Raw genomic sequence first — 18,074 nt, forward strand, 5'->3', positions numbered from 1 at the left:
TTGATAGTCCTCTGTCCTATTCTGTGAGGAATACGCACAGGACAAGAAAGGGAATACAGTTCTGGGCAGAGAGTTTAATCATAAACTCAGCAGAGGAACTTTGTTTCTGGAGGAGTCAGTTCCAGTATTGTATGGGTTCTTTCTATATATTTGGATATTAACCCTTTATCAGATACATGATTTGCAAATTTTTCTCCCATTCAGTAGGCTGTCATTTCATTTTGTTGATGCTTTCCTTTGGTGTGCAGAAATTTATTTATTTTTATTTTTGTTTCTCTTGCCTGAGGAGACATATCCAAAAAAATATTGCTAAGACTGATGTCAAAAAGTGTACTGCCTATTTTCTAGGATCTTTTGTTTTTTTGGCCATGCAGCTTGTGGGATTCTAGTTTCCCAACCAGGAATTGAACCCAAATCCCCTGCAGTGGATGCACAGAGCCAACCACTGGCCCACCAGGGGAGTCCCAATGTACTAGGTACTGCCTGTTTTCTTCAGGGAATTTAACGGTTTGCCGTTTACATTCAAGGTTTTAATCCATTTAGAGTTAATTTTTTTATATGATGTAAGATTGGGATCTAGTTTTAATCTTTTGCATATGGCTATCTAGTTTTCCCAACAGCATTTACTGAAGAGACTTTCTTTTTTCCCTTGTATGTTCTTGGCTCCTTTGTCATAAATTAGTTGCGTGTGTGTGTGTGTGTGTGTGTGTGTGTTTCCTCTCAGTCTCAGAAATGTAATCTTAGTCAACCAGTTTGGAATTTCCTGGTCATCACCAGTGAGGTCATCTGTCATGTGAGCCCTCTAGCCCCCAGAGGAAGAAGAAGCAATCTGCATGATAAAAGCTATTGCAATTCTCCTCCCCCTAAAAAGAGGTGCTGGCCCCAAATAATTCTTTTTCTTTTGGAAATAACTTCTTTGCCCCACCCTCCTTTCTATAAAAGCCTTCCATTTTGTATCATTCCCTGGAGTGCTCTTCTAGTTACTACACAGCCTGCTTCCTGATTAATTCAATCACTGAATAAAGCATTAGAATCTTCAAGTTTACTTGGTTGAATTTTGTTTTGTTTTAACACATACAACCAATTTAGTGGAATAATTTACAATTGAAAAGTTGTAGGTAGATAAATTAGTACTCCTGTCCCTTGATTTTGAGAATGTTGGTGACTTTAAAATACTGTGAGGTAGAATAGAATAGGAGACGGCAATGGCACCCCACTCCAGTACTCTTGCCTGGAAAATCCCATGGACAGAGGAGCCTGGTGGGCTGCAGTCCATGGGGTCGCTAGGGGTCGGACACGACTGAGCGACTTCACTTTCACTTTTCACTTTCATGCATTGGAGAAGGAAATGGCAACCCACTCCAGTGTTCTTGCCTGGAGAATCCCAAGGATGGGGGAGCCTGGTGGGCTTCCGTCTGTGGGGTTACACAGAGTCGGACACGACTGAAGTGACTTAGCTTAGCTTAGAATAGAATAAAGAATCCATTGTATCATTTGCTCTGACTTGGGAAGTTGAAGACACACAGAAAGACCAAGCCATTTTTCAAGCCTTAGGACATTTGGAAAGGCCAACTCATTTTTTAAGCCTGCATAGTATTTGCTGTCCCTGATTAGGATGCTGGCTTGACTAACGGTGCCAACAGTTTAAAAAGAACTACAATTATTTTCGGTTTGTTCCATTTTATTGTATTTTAAATTTTTTCGTTCATTTCTTTTATTTGGAAAATTAATAACTACTAAAGTTTGGGAGGAATGGTTTTACTCAAATTCTCTAAACAAATGTTTGCAAGATCTTTTCGTTGTATTGTCAGTTGTTTACTCAAACAACAGTTAGTTTAGAAGTTTTTTTTCATGTAGAAGAAATACTAACTGTTGAGACATAGGTTTGACTAGCAAACAAAATTTACCTGGGGTTGTAAAATGTTCTACAAAATGTTCAATAAAATAAAGGCAAAATACAGGACTATCTTGGTAGATAAGAATTAACCCAATTTTATTTGAAAGGAGCCCGCTAGTAAGTAAACCTTTTCTACACTGAAAAATGTTCTATTAAATATTGCAAGCACCGTATGTTGTTTTTAAAGTGTTTTACACAACAGTACCAAGTTGCAATTGTGCTAAGACGTATCTGACTCTTTTGCAACCCCTTGGACTGGCGCCTGCCATGCTTTGTCCATGGGATTTCCCAGGCAAGAATACTGGAGTGGTTTCCTACTCTAGGAGATCTTCCTGGATCAGGGGTTGAACCCATGTTTCTTGCATTGGCAGATGGATTCTTTACCCCTGAGCCACCAGGGAATTACTTTGCAAGTTTTCATTGCAAACAGAAAGCTTGTAGCTTACACATATTGAGCTGTTAGTTACCAGAGCTTTTCTGAACTTCTTGCTTACATTATTATATTTCACTTATCCTCCCAATAATCTGATGAGATAAAGAGTACTGAGGTTTAAACAATTTGCCCAGACCAAGAAGTGGTTGATCCAGCATGTAGAGCCAGGTAGTCTTACTCCAAAGCCTGTTCTCTTAATGATTTTAAATATTTGAATATTTACTGGACTGGCAGAAAAAACACCAGTAAAATAGGCAATCATTATAGGAGTTTAATTATTTTATTTACATATTGTGAAAATAATTATTTAAATAAGGAATCCATTAGACTGAGGTGGCTCTATTCTTAGCAGCCTACCCAACCAAACCAAAACTTAAGCTTCAAGGTTAAGAAATCAAAATCAAAATCATAAACATCTAACCATGGTTTTCCAAGTAAGGTAAACACTTAAGCTATGGCTAATGAAATAACTTTTTGCTTGGCTTCTGCTTCTTGCTTATAAAAATCTTTCCACTAGCTTCTGCTGATAGAGTGCACCTAATCACTTCTAGTTTGGCACTGCCTGATTAAAATAGATTTTTGTTCAAATAAACTCTTAAAAATGTTAATATGTCTCAGTTTCTCTTTTAACACTAAATATGTATTTTAAAAACATTCTCATAAACTTTTATCTCCTATAACTGTATGGTCTTCATAATTTTCATTTCTAATGTCTAAATCAACGTTAGAATGTTAGAAATCAACCCAAAGGACTTCCCTGGTGGTCCAGTAGTTAAGAGACCACCTGCTAATACAGGAGACAGGGGTTAAATCCCTGGTCAGGGAAGATTCCATATGCCACAGGGCAACTAAGCCCATATGCCCCAACTACTGAAGGCTCCATGCCTTGGAGCCCGTGGTCTGCAATAAGAGAAGCCACCACAACAAGAAGCCCTTGCACGGGTAGCCCCCGCTCACTGCGACTAGAGAAAGCCCACACACAGCAATGAAGACCCAGCACAGCCAAAAACAAACACATTTTAAAAATTAAAAAAAAAAAAATCAGCCCACGAATTTAAAAAATCACTATTACATATCAGTTTTTTGTTTGTTTGCTCACTAAAGGTTTTTAGTAAATCAGAACTACATAAATCACATTCTATATGTTAATACATAATTTTCAAAAAGGTAAAAATCATGACTCTCCTAGTTGTTTACCTCATTAATGACAGAACCAGCAGAATAATAAACCTTGTTCAAATGGAGCGTAGAAAGACAAAGGTATTTATCGTTACTGAGAGGAGAAAGAATGCTGGAATAAGATTACTAAATTACATTAAAATTGGGTAATATACCATTGGGCAATAAAACTAATCTTTCAGTTTCAACCCAAGCTCTTCTACTGGACACAAATCACTTGTATCTCTATGAGACAAAGTTATCTGCATTGCTAAAAAAAACACTATTTGTGTCAAACTCTGTCTGGTTTTCTTCAATTTAAAATCTACCCTTACAGCCATTTTTACCATTTATCACTATCACATTACATATTTTACATGTTTACCTTGTTTATGGTCTGTTCCTACCATTTAGAATATAAAGGCAGAATTTTTTCGTCTTTTGTGCATTGCAGAATGCCCAACACCTAAAATAATGTCTGATCCTTGGTAGGTACTCAAAATATATGTTGAATGAATAAATGAGTGAAGAAAAAAAAAAAAAGAATGATATGGTTGACTTTAAAAACATTAGCCATATTAAGAGGAAAAGTGTAAAGTAACCAAGTCTAGAGTAAATTAGCATCCGGTACCATCACTTTGTGGCAAATAGATGGGGAAAAAGTGGAAACAGTGACAGATTTTATTTTCTTGAGTTCCAAAATAACTGCAGATGAAGACAGCAATCATGAAATTAACGCTTGCTCCTTGGAAGAAAAACTATGACAAACCTAGACAGCATACTAAAAAGCAGAGACATCACTTTGTCAACAAAGGTCTGTATAGTCAAATCTATAGTTTTACCTGTAGTCATAGATGGATGTTTGAGAGTTGGACCATAAAAAATGCTGAGTGCCAAAAAATTGATGTTTTCGAAGTACGTTGCTGGAGAAGACTTTTGTGAGTCCCTTGGACAGCAAGGAGATCAAACCAGTCAATCCTAAAGGAAATCAACCCTGAATATACTTTGGCCACCTGATGTAAAGAGCCAACTCATTGGAAAAGACCCTGATGCTGGGAAAGATTGAAGGCAAAAGAACGGGATGACAGAGGATGAGATGGTTGGATGGCATCGCTGACTCAATGGACATGAGTTTGAGCAAACTCCTGGAGATCATGAAGGACAGGGAAGCCCAGTGTGGTGCAGTCCATGCGGTCACAAAGAGTCAGACATGATTTAGTGACTGAACAACAATGAACAAACTAAATTGCTTGAAGGATAGCCAAACCCTCATATTGGTGCTTTGATAGAGGAAATTTTCCAGCCCAACTTTCTGCAGAAATATTAATAGAAATGGCATATGATGAGATGGAGAAACAAGCAGCAAAGCAGCATCTGTAGAAAATCTGTTAGCTTCACATTCTCAAGGTGAAAATAGAGAGGAAACAACCATGTCTTCTCTGAAGACAGCTGGGGCTTGGGGAAGAACCAGACCCGGATTGTAAAATTTAGCAAAATAAATTTCACCTCAAGAAGCCATTTGTTACTGAAGGGATCAAAATATGCCACTTTGGCATAAGGATTATTTTGAGCTGATGGCAGTTAAGAAACAGCAAGCATTGAGGAAAAAAACTCTCGCCCTCCCCCCATCTGGCCAAGAGCAAAAACGTACATCTTCATTTGTAAAAGTGTTTCCCTCACCTGTACTAAGAAGAGAAATCTATCATTCCCCAGGGACTCTTAATAACTGAAGATGGTTCTAGACTCTTACCTTCCCAGAGACTGATACCAAGTGCAATCTAAATGACAAACCTCACAAGTACCTTTATCTTCCATGTTCCCAGGAACTCAAACTCCTTCCCTTTGTCTTGTCCTTCACAAATGTATTGCTCATTGTTGAAATGACATATAAGCCTTTGGGCCTGATCAGTCCTTGGGTGTGTTCACGTCATTTCTGGTAGACCTCTGACACGCACATTTGATAAATCTTCTTTTCTTGTTAATCTGTCTTTTGCCAGTTCAATTTGCATGGCCCCAGCCACTGAACCTAAGAAGGGAGGGGGAAGAGATTTTTTTCTCCCATTTCCAGCCACTTTACCTTCCTTGTTGGCATCTACTCTGAAAATTTGGTCGTATTTTTAAACATGATATCTTTAAGACTATCACCTAAGTAATCTTTAATCACTTTACAGTAATATATTAATTCAGTTCAAAATATTTGACAACTAGATGAAAAGAAGGACTTTAATGAGATAAATCCAAGTTGACAATCTTTTTAATGTGCAAACATTTTGCTGTCTCAATCAGAGGCTTATTTCATACCACACTAGAGAAAATTTAGCTCTTACATTGTTCCTTGCATCCTCAAAAATACCATACATATAGGGTATTTTATTTGGTCTTTAGCCCAGAAGCTTGTTATTAATAGATTTAAATCTTGTCTAGAGGCATCTGCTAAAATAAAATAGTAATTCAAATAACTTTTTAAATGTTAATATTTTTATATATGAACTTATTTTTAATTGTGATAAGATATTTATGAACTACACAGTAGGAATTGGAAGAACTTCCTCTCTAAAGGACCAGATAGTATACATTTTAGACTTTGTAGGTCATATGGTTTCTGTAGCAACTGCTCAACTCAGCTACTGTGCTATGAAACAGCATAGACCGTAACTGAACAAATGGACATGCTTACCTTCTTTTTTTGATTTATTTGGCTGTGCCAGGTCTTAGTTGTGGCTTGCAGGATTTTTGATCTTCGTCTAGGCATGTGGCATCTTTAGCTGCAGCATGTGGGATCTATAAATTACATTTCTTACACTGAAATTGCTTGGTTTTAATATCTCCATTATACCTGTTGACCTGAAGGAAGCAGACTGCTGGATATTCCTCCAGCAAATATGGGTTTATACTTGATCAGCAGAGAACTGCACTTCAGGTTCTGAAACCATGGCAAGATAGGTACAAGTCCTGGCACAGCAGGGGAGGAGAATGCTTTTAAGGAGAGGAAAAGGAAGTTGGGAGGGCTATCGTAAAAGAGTCCATGGCGTTTCATTGGCTGAGTCCTTGCTAGAAAAGAAATGCTTCTCCTCTCCTCCAGGGTTCTGCTATAGTGTCAGGGTGTGGGAGCTCCCCCTTCTGGTCTCGTCACTCGTTGATTAATTTTACATACCCAACTTCTGAAAATGAGAGTGTTTCTTCTCTCCTATCCCCTTTCTTATATTCCTTGAAAGTGTGTTAGAACTCACCTATAAAATTATCTGGGCCTGGTGATTTTCTTTGAAGGCATGAGAATATTTTTAAATGCTGATTACATTTTAACAATTTTTCCTAAATGTTCATTTGTGTGTTCTCTCCTTTTAATTTCTGTTTATCATGATAATTTCCCTTTCTGCCACTATCTCTGGTTTTATTCTTTTGTTTTCTCCTCTAATCTCTTAGATTGGAAGCTTAGCTTATTAACTTTAAGGCATTACTTTTCTTTCTAATATAAGTATTGAAAACATGCATTTTCCTCTCCAGGAAGTATTTTTTAAAATTTTCAAACGTACACTATTAAAAGAAAAAAAATCTTTTAAAATGCATTTCTAACTCAATTGCATTGTTTCTAAAGAATATGGTCTGTATACACCAGTTTTTAAAAAACTTATTCAAACTTGTCTAAACAGTTTGGCCATATACCTGAATGGTTTTCACATAAATGCTTTAGGGGCACTTGACAGGAATGTATGGAATCCAGCTGTCAGGTATAGGGGTCTATATGTAACCAACAGATGAAGTTTGTTACTGCATTTTTCAAATCATCTGTATTCCTTCTGATGCCTTTTATGATTGCTTGATTAAATACTGATGTGATATATCAGAATCTCCCACTGTGCTGGTGGATTTATTGATTTTCCTTATAGTTCTGGCAACTTTTACATTATGTATTTTTTTTTTTTTTTTTTGGCTGTTCCGGGTCTTACTTACAGTACACGAGATCTTCACTGCAGCATGTGGCATCTAGCCCCTTGACCAGGGGTCAAACCTGGGCCCCCCTGCATCAGGATAACAGAGTTTTAACCACTGGGGCCACAAGGGAAGTTTCTACTTTATGTATTTTAAAGTTGTGCTATGAAGCCTTTACACCTTTAGAATTCTCAAATTTTGAGGATATGAGTCATCTATCAATGTTTTTACCATTATTTCAGTAATATTTTTTTAATTTTAAGGTCTAAAGTGAATATAGTCATACCATCTTTATTTTAGGCCCCTTCCTTGGTGGCTCAGATGAAGAATCTGCCTGCAATGAGGAAGATCTGGGTTTGATCCCTGGGTTGGGGAGATCCCCTGGAGAAGGGAACGGCTACCCATTCCAGTATTCTGGCCTGGAGAATTTCATAGACAGAGGAGCCTGGCAGGCTACAGTCCATGCGGTCACAAACAGTTGGACGTGACTGAGCAACTTTCACTTCACTTCACCTTTATTTTGGTCATTATTTGTTTTAGTACTTTTTTTTTTTTTATATCCTTTGCATTTTAGTCTCTTTTTTAATGGTTTAGACAGTGGTGTGCTGGCAAATGCATAACAACCAGCTCTCTGGGAAGGCAAGGTAGAATCTGATTTGTAGAATTTATTGATTTCTTTTGTATCAATACTCCCACCTGAGATTGCTAGATAAAGGTCAGGCTGCACAGTTAAATCTGAATTGCAGATAAACAATTATTTTTAATATAAGTGTATCTCAAATAGTGCATGGAACACACATTTAAAACATATTTGTGGTATCAGTGCCAAAATGGGGACCTCCTGGGGCAATCACGCCAAGGAGTATTCCCTGGGCCCTCTGCCACTAATGTCCTTATCTCTGCAGTGAGCCACAGCCTACCTCACACCCCATGAGATCCTCCAAGACCTGCAGAGGCAGTTGACACCTCCTAAAGCACTGAAATATACTTGCAAACCAGACAACACTAGGACAGGGTGACCGAGGCCAATACCATTCATAACTGGAGATTTCACAGCCATGTTTCTAGCCAGGAGTCTCATGGTACCTGGTTGCTAAATACAATCATGCTTCACACAAAGCAACGGAAGCCACAGTCCAGACACTACAATAGGACAGGGCGGCTTCTCTCAAGGTGTGGAATGTGAGTCTAGTAACACTGCATTCTCAAAGGCTTTTTTAATGGAAACATCCTAACATACATAGAAGTAGAAAGACTAGTATAATGAACTCCTAGGTATCAGTCACCCAGCTTCTGCTATAGTCAACATGGGTCAATTGTACTTCCGCTCTCCCTGTCCCACATTTTTCTTGAGGCTGGAGTGCTTAAAGCAAATCCCAGATGCACCGTCACGTCACTAGCGATTGCTTCATCCAGCCACAAAATGGATGACAAGGTTTTACATAACTGCAATGCTGTCATCACCCCTAACAAAAATAACCCTTAAATAACCTAATATTTAGTCCATATTCAAGCTTTCCAGATTGCATCAAAGATGCCTATTTGCAATTACAGCAGTTTGTTAGAAGAGTGTTTGCAAAATTCATTTGGCTTCAAACTCCGTAACAATGGCACTTCACACATTTGCTTCTTGGACGGGCTATAAGGAGCACAGTGACAGGAAACACCTCTTCTTAAAAGCTCCAGAGGTGAGCTGGACACAAACTAGCTCACGCAGGCCCTCAAGATGAGTGCAGATCCCTGCTAATCTCTGTACTGGGTCCAGTAGCCCTGGGTGGGATGGGCCCTAGCTATACACCATGGAATATCGTTCAGCAATGAAAAGGAACAGGCTGATGATACTCAATTATATACCTGTCCCTTAGACAGGTATATAATTCTACAGAGAATTATGCTGAGTGAAAAAATCCAATCCCAAAAGGTTACAAACTGTATGGTTCCCTTTATACAACTTTTTTGAAATAAAAGTATAGAAATTTTTTTAAAAAGTATTGAAATATTATGGGGGAAAAACATATTTGCTGTTTATCTGAAATTCAAATTTCACCATTGCCAGCATTTTTATTTGCTAAATCTGGCAACCCTATTCTCACCAACATGATATCATTGAATGCAAAGTTGAGAGGAGATGTCCACAACAACTTGCTTTTTAAAAAGAACTTATTGAGATAAAACTCACATACCATACTATAATCAAAGCTATGGTTTTTCCAGTAATCATGTATGGATGTGACAGTGGAACCATAAAGAAGGCTAAGAGCCAAGAAATTGATGCTTTCGAACTGTAGGGCTGGAGAAGACTCTTGAGAGTCCCTTAGACAGCAAGATCAAACCAGTCAATCCTAAAGGAAATCAACCCTGAATATTCATCGGAAGCTCTGATGCCGAAGCTGAAGCTCCAACACTTTGGCCACCTGATGTAAAGAGCCAACTCATTTGAGAAGACCCTGATGCTGGGAAAGACGCAAAAGGAGAAGGGGGCAACAGAGGATGAGATGGCTGGATGGTATGACTAACTCAATGGACATGAGTTTGAGCAAACTTCAAGAGATAGTGAAGGACAGAGAAGCTTGGCATGCTGCAGTTCATGGGGTCACAAAGAGTCAGACACAACTTAGCAAGTGAACAACCACCACCATGCAATTCACCTGTTTAAATGTGAGATTAAATGGTTTTAAAATAGTTACATATTATGCAACCACCACAACCAATTTTAAAACATTTTCACCATGCCAGAAAGACTCATTAGCAGCCACTAAGTAACCTCAACCACCGCCTTCATTCCTAATTGGTAACCTCTAATTTGTCTTTATAGACTTACCTCTTCTGAACATATATATAAATGGAATCACAGCAGTACGTTTTTTGTGACTACCTTCTTTCACTTAGCAAATGTTACAAAGTCCATATAGTAGCATGTATCAGTACTTTATTTCTTTTTACTACTGAGTAATATTTTGCTGTATGGATAGACCATATTTATTTATGGATACTTTATAAGTTGATAGGCATTCGGTTGTTCCCCCTTTGGGGCTTTTATAAATAATGCTGCTATAATACTCTGCTCCTGCAGGCTGGTAAGAACTACAGCAAGGCAGCTCCAAGATCCTGCTGGTTTTAGGTGTGTCTCTTGAAGTCAACACACATCACTATATTATTGTTGCCTACTTCAGTTCGGTTCAGTTCAGTTCAGTTCATTTCAGTCTCTCAGTCGTGTCCGACTCTTTGCAACCCCATGAATTGCAGCACGCCAGGCCTCTCTGTCCATCACCAACTCCCGGAGTTCACACAGACTCACGTCCATCAAGTCAGTGATGCCGTCCAGCCATCTCATCCTCTGGCGTCCCCTTTTCCTCCTGCCCCCAATCCCTCCCAGCATCAGAGTCTTTTCCAGTGAGTTAACTCTTTGCATGAGGTGGCCAAAGTACTGGAGTTGCAGCTTCAGCATCATTCCTTCCAAAGAAATCCCAGGGCTGGTCTCCTTCAGAATGGACTGGTTGGATCTCCTTGCAGTCCAAGGGACTCTCAAGAGTCTTCTCCAACACCACGCTGCAAATGCATCAATTCTTTGGTGCTCAGCTTTCTTTATAGTCTGACTCTCACATCCATACATGACCACTGGAAAAACCATAGCTTTGACTAGACAGACCTTTGTAGGACTATCATTAGAGGTACCCAATTCCTCTTCCTATTCCAACCAAGGAATGGCATATGACCCAGACTGAGCCAGACACTCTTTGAAATGGAAATCTTAAGCAAAGTGACATAGAAACTTCAAAGTTCAGTTCAGTTCAGTCCAGTCACTCAGTCATGTCCAACTCTTTGCAACCCCATGGACCACAGCACGCCAGGCCTCCCTGTCCATTATCAACTTCCAGAGTTTACTCAAACTCATCTCCATTGAGTTGGTGATGCCATCCAACCATCTCATCCTCCATCATCCCCTTCTCCTCCTGCCCTCAATCTTTCCCAGCATCAGGGTCTTTTCAAATGAGTCAGCTCTTCACATCAGGTGGCCAAAGTATTGGAGTTTCAACTTCAACATTAGTCCTTCCAATGAACACTCAGGTCTGATCTCCTTTAGGATGGACTGTTTGGATCTCCTTGCAGTCCAAGGGACTCTCGAGAGTCTTCTCCAACACCATAGTTCAAAAGCATCAATTCTTCGGCTCTCAGCTTTCTTTATAGTCCAAATTGCACATCCATACATGACTACCGGAAAAACCATAGCCTTGATGAGACAGACCTTTGTTGGTAAAGTAATGTCTCTGCTTTTGAATATGCTGTCTAGGTTGGTCATAACTTTCCTTCCAAGGAGTAAGCATCTTTTAATTTCATGGCTGCAATCACCATCTGCAGTGATTTTGGAGCCCAAAAAAATAAAGTCAGCCACTGTTTCCACTGTTTCCCCATCTATTTCCCATGAAGTAATGGGACCGGATGCCATGATCTTTGTTTTCTGAATGTTGAGCTTTAAACCAACTTTTTCACTCTCCTCTTTCATTTTCATCAAGAGGCTTTTTAGTTCTTCTTCACTTTGTGCCATAAGGGTGTTGTCATCTGCATATCTGAGGTTATTGATATTTCTCCTGGCAATCTTGATTCCAGCTTGTATGTCCTCCAGCCCAGCGTTTCTCATGATTTACTCTGCATATAAGTTAAATAAGCAGGGTGACATAAAAAAAAGTTAAATATGCAGGGTGATAATGTACAGCCTTGACGTACTCCTATTCCTATTTGGAACCAGACTGTTGTTCCAGTCTAGTTTTGTTGCTTCCTGACCTGCATACAGATTTTTCAAGAGGCAGGTCAGGTGGTCTGGTATTCTGATCTCTTCCAGAATTTCCCACAGTTTATTGTGATCCACATAGTCAAAGCTTTTGGCATAGTCAATAAAGCAGAAATAGATGTTTTTCTAGAACTATCTCGCTTTTTCGATGATCCGACAGATGTTGGCAATTTGATCTCTGGTTCCTCTGCCTTTTCTAAAACCAGCTTGAACATCTGGAAGTTCATGGTTCACGTATTGCTGAAGCCTGGCTTGGAGAATTTTAAGCATCACTTTACTAGTGTGTGAGATGAGTGCAATTGTGCAGTAGTTTGAGCATTCTTTGGCATTGCCTTTCTTTGGGATTGGGATGAAAACTGATCTTTTCCAGTCCTGTGGCCACTGCTGACTTTTCCAAATTTGCTGACATATTGAGTGCAGCACTTTCACAGCATCATCTTTTAGGATTTGAAATAGCTCAACTGGAATTCCATCACCTCCACTAGCTTTGTCTGTAGTGATGATGCTTCCTAAGGCCCACTTGACTTCACATTCCAGGATGTCTGGCTCTAGGTGAGTGATTAGACCATCGTGATTATCTGGGTCATGAAGATATTTTTTGTGCAGTTTTTCTCTGTATTCTTGCCACCTCTTCTAAATATGTTCTGGTTCTGTTAGGTCCATACCATTTCTGTCCTTTATCAAGCCCATCTTTGCATGAAATGTTCCCTTGGTATCTCTAATATTCTTGAAGAGATCTCTAGTCTTTCCCATTCTATTGTTTTCCTCTATTTCTTTGCACTGATCATTGAGGAAGGCTTTCTTATCTCTCCTTGCTATTCTTTGGAACTCTGCATTCAAATGGGTATATCTTTCCTTTTCTCCTTTGATTTTCACATCTCTTTTTTTTCACAACTATTTGTAAGGCCTCCTCAACAGCCATTTTGCCCTTTTTCATTTCTTTTTCTTGGGGATGGTCTTGATCCCTGCCTCCCGTACAATGTCACGAACCTCCATCCATAGTTCATCAGGCACTCTATCAGATCTAGTCCCTTAAATCTATTTCTCACTTTCACTGTATAATCATAAGGGATTTGATTTAGGTCATACCTGAATGGTCTAGTGGTTTTCCCTGCTTATTCAATTTCAGTCTGAATTTGGCAATAAGGAGTTCATGATCTGAGCCACAGTCAGCTCCCGGTCTTGTTTTTGCTGACTGTATAGAGCTTCTCCATCTTTGGCTGCAAAGAATATAATCAATCTGATTTCGGTGTTGGCCGTCTGGTGATGTCCATGCGTACAGTCTTCTCTTGTGTTGTTGGAAGAGGGTGTTTGCTATGACCAGTGCCTTCTCTTGGCAAAACTCTATTAGTCTTTGCCCTGCTTCATTCTGTACTCCAAGGCCAAATTTGCCTGTTACTCCAGGTGTTTCTTGACTTCCTACTTTTGCATTCCAGTCCCCTATAATGAAAAGGACATCTTTTTGGGGTATTAGTTCTAAAAGGTCTTGTAGGTCTTCATAGACCCATTCATCTTCAGCTTCTTCAGCATTACTGGTTGGGGCATAGACTTGGATTACTGTGATATTGAATGGTTTGACTTGAAAATGAACAGAGATCATTCTGTCGTTTTTGAGATTGCATCCAAGTACTGCATTTTGGACTCTTTTGTTGACCATGATGGCTACTCCATTTCTTCTAAGGGATTCTTGCCCACTGTAGTAGATATAATGGTCATCTGAGTTAAATTCACCCATTCCAGTCCATTTTAGTTCACTGGTTCTTAAAATGTCGATGTTCACTCTTGCCATCTCCAGTTTGACCACTTTCAGTTTGCCTTGATTCACAGACCTAACATATCAGGTTCCTATGTAATATTGCTCTTCACAGCATAGGACCTTACTTCTATCACGGGTCACATTCACAACTGGGTGTTGTTTTTGCTTTGGCTTCGTCTCTTCATTCCTTCTGGAGTTATTTCTCCACTGATCTCCAGTAGCATATTGGCCACCTACTGACCTGGGGAGTTTATCTTTCAGTGTCTTATCTTTTTGCCATTCATACTGTTCACAATCACAGAAACTAACCAATCTAATCACATGGACCACAGCCTTCAAAGTCCATTCATCCTGATTGCAGTGACCTGAAGACACTGAACATTTGGCTTCACTCTACTTAGATCTCTTGAGTTTTCTGATTCCTGAACTTGCCCCAAGTCTACCTTCACAGATTCAGATTTTCCTTTGATTCTGTAAGATATCCTTTCCCCCACCAGCTTAAGTTGTTTAGAATTGGTTTGTGCAACTAGCAATTATAAAACTTTAACTGATCAAAGAGGGCTTCCCTCATGGCTCAGTTGGTAAAGAATCCACCTGCAATGCAGGAGACCTCAGTTTGATTCCTGGGTCAGGAAGATCCCCTGGAGAAGGGATAGGCTACCCACTTCAGTATTCTTGGGTTCCCTTTTGGCTCAGCTGATAAAGAATTTGCCCACAACATGGGAGACCTGGGTTTGACCCCTGGGTTGGGAAGATCTTCTGGAGAAGGGAAAGGCTATCCACTCCATTCTGATTTGGAGAATTCCATGGATGGTATAGTCTATGGGGTCTCAAAGAGTTGAACAGGACTGAGCGACTTTCACTTTCACTCAAAGGTCAATTCTGGATGCATTCCAAGGTAAGGAGATAAAAAACCAGTTCCCAACCCCTGAGGATCTCTAAGAAATGTTCACTTCTGCATTATAGTCTTTTAGACTTAAGGTAACAAGACAACTACAGCATCAAAAATAGCATTTTAAAGTGGAAACAGACGGACTTCCCTGATGGTCCAGTGGTTAGGGGGCACGGGTTCAGTCACTGGTTAGGGAGCTAATATTCTGAACATCATATGATGTGGTAGAAAAAAGAAAAAGATACAGAGAATGAAGTGAAAATTAAATTTGACTATGCTAATAGTCACACTTAACTTTGTGCTTACTTGCAGAGATTAATGATAAATAGCTGCAACAACTCTGTGCTTTGTTAATATTTTATATATATCATCTTGTTAAATCTTTGTAGCAACAGTAAGAGGCATTATTAGTATTCCCATCTTGCAGATGGGGAAAATAGGGTTTATAAAGGGTTTATAAAGTTAAGTGACTTTCTGAAGGTCAATGGTTATAGCCAGCCTTCAAAACTAAGTTGAACAGAGTGAAGTAAGCCAGAAAGAAAAACACCAATACAGTATACTAACACATATATATGGAATTTAGAAAGATGGTAACAATAACCCTGTGTACGAGACAGCAAAAGAGACACTGATGTATAGATCAGTCTTATGGACTCTGTGGGAGAGGGAGAGGGTGGGGAGATTCAGGAGAATGGCACTGAAACATGTATAATATCATGTATGAAACGAGTCGCCAGTCCAGGTTCGATGCACAATACTGGATGCTTGGGGCTGGTGCACTGGGATGACCCAGAGGGAGGGTATGGGGAGGGAGGAGGGAGGAGGGTTCAGGATGGGGAACACAGGTATACCTGTGATGGATTCATTTTGATATTTGGCAAAACTAATACAATATTGTAAAGTTTAAAAATAAAATAAAATAAAAATAAATAAATGTATCGATCACCAAAAAAAAAAAAAAAAAAACTAAGTTGAATTTGAGCACTTGAACTCTTAACCGTTATACTGTACCAGACATTAATAAAAATATTTATGATTTGAACAGATTTTTTAATCTAATTTTATATTTTAAACATTATCAATTTACCTGAGGCTGTATCTTATTAGAAAGTCTCACATAAAATATTTCTATATAAAAATAGAAAGAATGGTACAATAAAGCCTTATGTACTGTAGACTAAAAAAGATGTACAACTTGAGAGTTGTGAGTTAAGTTTTATTTGGGGCAAAATAAGGACTGCAGCCCGGGAGGCAGCATCTTAGAGAGCTCTGAGAGTCTGCTCCAAAGTGGCAGTGGAGGAAGTCAATATATAAGGTTTTGGTGAAGCAGGAGTTCAATACCATGAGATACGCAATTTACAAAAGTTTTTTGTCAGTCATGAGGATCTGATGTCACCAGGAAGGGATTTAGTGCTTCTCTAGATATGAGGAGATGCAAGGATTGAGATCATAAAATCTGTTCCTAAAAGCATCCAAGTATCTAAAGACCTGTCCCACCAGATTCCCTGGAGCACAGAGTGCCTCCCTCCACCCTGAACTCTCCCAGGGGTTGAGGAAGGTCAGCAGCTGCAGCAGCATGGGGTTCAGTCTCTGTAGAGGCAGATGGCAAATGCCTTTGTTGTTCAGTCACTGGCAGTGCTCTTGGTAAGTGTCAATTTGTAGTTGACAGTACCCATCACCTAAATTCAACAACTATTCCCATTTCACTATTCTTTTCTCATCAATCCTCTCTCCAAACTCACTTTATTTTATCTTGGAGTATGTTTTATTTCATTTACTTATTCTTTTTAAGAAATCTACGTTTGTTTTTTTAAACTATTTCTATCCTGGAGTGTTTTAAAACAAATCTTCCTTCACTCTAATTCTATAATATGTTTTTCTAGTGCATCAGACCATAAAAGAAAAAAAAATCGTAATATAATCATGTCCCCAAATTAATAACAATTCCTTAATACTTTTAAAATTTTTATCTATTTTTTAATTGAAGGATAATTGCTTTACAGAATTTTTTTGGTTTCTGCCAAACATCACCATGAATCAGCCACAAGTATTCATTTGTCCCCTCCCTCTTGAACCTCCCTTCTTAATACTTTCAATACCCAGTCTGAGTTCAGACTTTTCCTGATTGTCTCAAAAACATCTTTACAGTTCAAATAAAAATTCAAACACAGCACACATGTTACATATATCAGATATTCTGAAGTTTCTTTCAGCTTATGACAGTTCCCCTTCTTTTTCTTCCTCTGTGCCATGTGCGTGCTGAAGAAAAAGTGGGCTCTTGTCCTGCGGAATGTCTTAACCTTTTGGATTTGGCTGATGGTACCCTCCTAGTGACATTAACATGTTCTTGCATCTCCTGTCTTGGAAGCTGTTGGTTAATTCAAGAGATTTGATTAAATTAGGCTAAAAAGTGTTTTTTTTTTTTTTTTTTTTAACTTTGGCAAGAATACTCCATAGGAGTTATAATAGCTGACTTTTTAAACAAATTGTGTAACTGATTTATTAAGTGTGCTGAATCAGTGATTATAATCAGTAAACTGCTTTGTCTTCTCTTTCCATTGCTTCCAAACAAGCAGAGCTCCCTTCTGTGCCCCTAGGGACTTTTCAGGCAGATCCCTGACCTTTGTGGCCACTCTCAGATGTGAGAAGAGTCTCACTTTCAGCTACAGAAAACTCTAGCCCAGTGTAAATTAAACTTTAATTTCTCATTCATTTCAAATCTCCCTCCTCCTCGCTGTCACCTAGTACAGCTGCCAAGCATGGCCTTTCCTTCCACTATGCTGCTGCTGCTGCTAAGTCGATTCAGTTGTGTCCAACTCTGTGCAACCCCATAGACGTCCTCCTACAAGGCTCCTCTGTCCCTGGGATTCTCCAGGCAAGAACACTGGAGTGGGGTGCCATTGCCTTCTCCGTCCTTCCACTCTGCTGCTGCTGCTGCTAAGTCACTTCAGTCGTGTCCGACTCTGTGTGACCCCATGGACTGCAGCCCACCAGGCTCTGCTGTCCCTAGGATTCTCCAGGCAAGAACACTGGAGTGGGTTGCCATCTCCTTCTCCAATGCAGGAAAGTGAAAAGTGAAAGTGAAGTCGCTCAGTCGTGTCCAACTCTTAGTGACCCCATGGACTGCAGCCTACCAGGCTCCTCTGTCCATAGGCTTTGCCAGGCAAGAGTACTGGAGTGGGGTGCCATTGCCTTCTCCAACTCTACTTGGTAGATAAT

The 18,074-nt window shown here is 39.4% G+C and overlaps 1 protein-coding gene across 8 annotated transcripts in view; it reads right to left on the reverse strand.

Moving 5' to 3' along the window:
* The window catches only part of EEA1 (early endosome antigen 1), a 218,637-nt gene that overhangs the window by 148,436 nt on the left and 52,127 nt on the right, over positions 1-18,074 (reverse strand). The window contains exons 1-2 of one of the 8 annotated variants that reach the window (XM_086399023.1): positions 6,166-7,405; positions 5,291-5,514 (exon numbers count right to left, since the gene is read on the reverse strand). The exons of 6 other annotated variants lie outside the window; for them this stretch is intronic. The gene's annotated coding sequence lies outside the window, so the exon portion shown is untranslated. Of the gene's footprint in view, positions 1-5,290; positions 5,515-6,165; positions 7,406-18,074 lie in introns of those variants that run through there. One more of the 8 variants, XM_086399019.1, reaches the window with a different exon arrangement.

This window comes from Bos grunniens, chromosome 5, assembly GCF_055505025.1.
Source record: "Bos grunniens cultivar Pamir isolate PY7600 chromosome 5, Bosgru_T2T1.0, whole genome shotgun sequence".
NCBI lineage: Eukaryota > Metazoa > Chordata > Mammalia > Artiodactyla > Bovidae > Bos > Bos grunniens.